The 3,538-nt window shown below is 55.0% G+C and overlaps 1 pseudogene; it reads left to right on the top strand.

The window, feature by feature from the left end:
- The first annotated feature begins 744 nt into the window (after positions 1–744).
- On the top strand, positions 745–3,174 carry LOC147976202 (uncharacterized; annotated as a pseudogene).
- The last annotated feature ends 364 nt before the right edge of the window (positions 3,175–3,538 follow it).

The raw sequence follows: 3,538 nt of genomic DNA, 5'->3' as shown, positions 1-3,538 counted from the left end.
ACTAATGATATCTCAATAATTTTATCAAAAAAATGGTATCTCGAAAATTTTATCGAAAAAATGATATCTCGAGAAAGATGAAAGATAAAGTGAGGAGGAATAGGGCGTGGTGGTGACTGATGGTCGGACTGGGCAGAGGCATGGGGATGGACGGCGCTGGCAGGGGCCACCATGCCAAATTGTTTCAGAGACTTTCTTTTTTAATTGCTCAGCAATGAGGTTGTGGGAGATAAAGATGAACGAGGCAAGGCCTTATCTGTAAATGTGGAGAGAGGTGCAGGTTTTTTTGTAAAATTGTCATAGTTTGCTTTCTATCAATCATATATAAATCGGACGATCTATATTACAAGATGGCAGGCACACCATCATCACCAACTCGGTTTTTTTTATAAGAGTAAAGATAAGAGCAACTCCAACGGGCGACCTGTTTCGTCCGCTGGCGTTCATTTGGGTCGGCACGGACATAAAAGTTGGCTCAACGCGCCGACCCAAACGGACGCGCGTCTGTTTTTTGTCCGCGGGCGACCCATTCCCGGTTCATTTTTTAGCCGGATTTGCGTCGACGCGGACACAGAGACGGGCGCGCGCGCTTACTCCTCCCCCCGGACCCGCTGGTCGGTGGCAGCCTCCACCATTTCCCTTCATTTTCCGCAAAACCCTCCCGCCCGCGCGCGCTCCCACCCCACACCCTCCATAGACGACAACCTCGACCTTGGCGCCGCCGCCAGCCTCGCCTCGTCCGGCATGGCGACCGCCCCCTCCGGCAAAGGCAAGCCTCGCGCTCCGCGCAAGACCGCCGCCATGCCCAAGCCAAAGAAGACGCTGACTCCCGAACAACAGGCAAGGGAGTCGGCCAAGAGGAAGGGCCGGAGGCACGCCGCCGACGCGAGGGATGAAGCCGCCGCGGCTGCCGCCGTCGCCGCCGCCGCGCAGCAGGAGGTCACCAACGCCCGCATCGCGGCGGCAACGAGGGAGGCGCTCTATATGCTAGGGTTAAACCCTAGCCAGTACGGCCTCGTCAACGCCGTCGTGGCCGCCGCAGCCAGCACCGGCTCATCCGCGTTCCCTCGGGTGGTGCTTCCCAACTCGCCCCGCGCGTCGGTTTGCACCCCGATGCCCGGCTTCCACGTGTACCCGCATGCTTCCTGCCTCTCCGGGGAGTGCTCGCCCGACGTGAGCATGGTGGCGCCTTCCACGCCCTCGCCCGCGCCCATCGACCTCAACGCCACAGCGGTGGCCGGTGGCTCGTCATCCGGAGGCGCGAGGAAACGCGCGCGGCAGATGCCGACCGACGTGCTGTCGGACGCCCGCAACCTGTTCGACGGAATGCCGGCCGCCGGCGACGAGGACTACATGCAAAACCTCATCTTCGTGGGCGGTGCACCGGGCGTTGGCTACGATCCCAACGAGAGTTAAAGCCAGGACGGTCGCGGGGCGTTCACGCCGGGCGCTGGCTATGATCCCGATCAGGCGGTCTTCATGCGTGATCAGGTCGGCATGGACCTGGACGGCTTCCCACTTGACCACGAGTTTCCGGATGACTATGGGCAAGAGGAAGAGGACGAGTACGCTATCAAAGTGGAGCCTTTGTTCGAGGACGAGCTTGCCAACCAAGCCGCCGGGCCGAAGCCGAAGCACAAGAGCAAGCGGACGAAGTCATACACGGCAGCCGAGAACAAGCTTCTTTGCGAGTGTTGGCGAGACATTGGACAAGACCCCAAGACGGGCGCCGAACAAAAGCATTCAACTTTTTGGATTCGTGTCCACCGGGAGTTTCATGAGCACAAGAAGTTTCCGCCTTACCAAATAGTGAGCACACGTCAGCGGATGTCCATTTCGAAGCGATGGAGGGTGATCCAACAAAAGTGCAACAAGTTTTGTGCCACTCTTGAGAGCATCAAGGCCCGCCCCCTGAGCGGCATCGGCGTGCAAGACATGGTATGCTAGCGAGGACCGTACCCGAGAAAATAGAGGCCCAGTGCGGAATCCAAATATGGGCCCTTCACAGTGTACTTTTCCCTACTTTTTCATATATTGCTCTAGTCATACTTGCTAGTTGTAGAAGACATCATAGAAACTAAAAGTAAGAGACAAATATCAAGAATTTAAAACTGAACATGGAGATAAAAAGGAATGATGCAAGCTTCAATTATATGGATAGAAAGGAATGAAGCAACCTTTGACTGATTTGAGAAGCAAGATCATGTGGCAGCGCTGGTTTTGGTGACCAAGAACTCAAAAACATCCAAATGTAGTTTCTTGGTTTGTTTGCTGTTGTTGATGAACCATCGTTTGGCGACCAAGAACTCAAAAACATCCAAATGCAATCCAGTCTCGTATTTTTTCAAGGCCGGGGAGTTTCCAATTGATGCTGATGGGTCACAGAGCAAGCGAAAGAGGTCAAGAGAAACCCTAACTTGCATGCTTGGCGATTGAAGATTTGAGAAGAACACCAGATAAATAGATGGGGACTGGGAGTATTACATATTCCAGCAGACTCTTTTGGGGAAATCGCGAAGAGTTAATAGATGAAGAGTAATATAGAGTAGTGAAGATCATTGATGATTTAAGATTTTATTTGATGTTTGAGGAAGACGACGAGTAAGAAAGAGCACCGTGCATCAGGAAAGGTAGTTTGAGAGAATACTAGTTGGCTGAGTTAATTAATTGCATGGAGAGTAGTATACTTCCTGCTAATTAGCAATACTCTGGCTGATTTGGGGCCCCGGCCGGTTTGGGGGTCCTGTGCAGGTGCACACCCTGCATAGGTGCCCGGTACGGGCCTGATGCTAGCAAGCCGTCCTCTTTTGTGTCTTTAAGTTTGTACTTGCGTGTTCATTTGCATACCGTTTGCCAATATGCTTGCATGAAATATATTTGTAGGTGTTTCAAGCTTTGGAGTCATTCAAGGTCCAACACGACGGCAAGTGTTTCAACCTCTTTCATTGCTTTAGGGTCATCAAAGACGAGGAGAAGTTCAAGGCGCAATATGCCGCCCTCAAGTCGCGTGGGGAGAAGCAAGCCGTGGAGGAGGTTGGGGACGGCGAGCCGGCACGGCCGTGGGAGAAGACCAACTCCAAGAAGGAGAACAAGCGGGATGCGGCATCAAACGCCTTGATCGCAAGCGTGGAGGGCATGATGAACAAGAAGGACTCAAGGAAGAAGGAGCGCTGATGTTTCAAAGAAGAGCAAATGAACGCCTTCATGAAGATCCAAAGAAGGAGGCTTGAGATGGACGCGGAGAAGCAAGCCAAGATGCTAGACCCCCCCCCCCCCCCGGCGTCGCTCTCCCGAGGGCGACTCGGGGGCGACCTAGGGTTCCCTCGCGCCGCCACCTCCCCCTTCCCCTCCTCCTCGCCGCTGCCGGAGGCGGTCGCCGGGGCCCCCGCGCGGCTGCCTGTGAGGGCGGCGGCGAGGCCTCTGGCCGCTCCCTTTCGGTGGTGAGGGCCCGGATCTCAGGCGGCGGCCTCGCTGGTGCCGACGGCGCTCCTCCAGCAACGGGGATTGCTCGTCGGTGAGGTTGTCCGGGTCCCCTCGG

The sequence above is a fragment of the Triticum urartu genome, chromosome 4A, assembly GCF_056163025.1.
Source record: "Triticum urartu cultivar PI428250 chromosome 4A, HENAU_Tu73, whole genome shotgun sequence".
Lineage (NCBI taxonomy): Eukaryota > Viridiplantae > Streptophyta > Magnoliopsida > Poales > Poaceae > Triticum > Triticum urartu.
The sequence above is the reverse complement of the archived record's forward strand: the minus strand, read 5'-3'. Positions and strand labels throughout refer to the sequence as shown.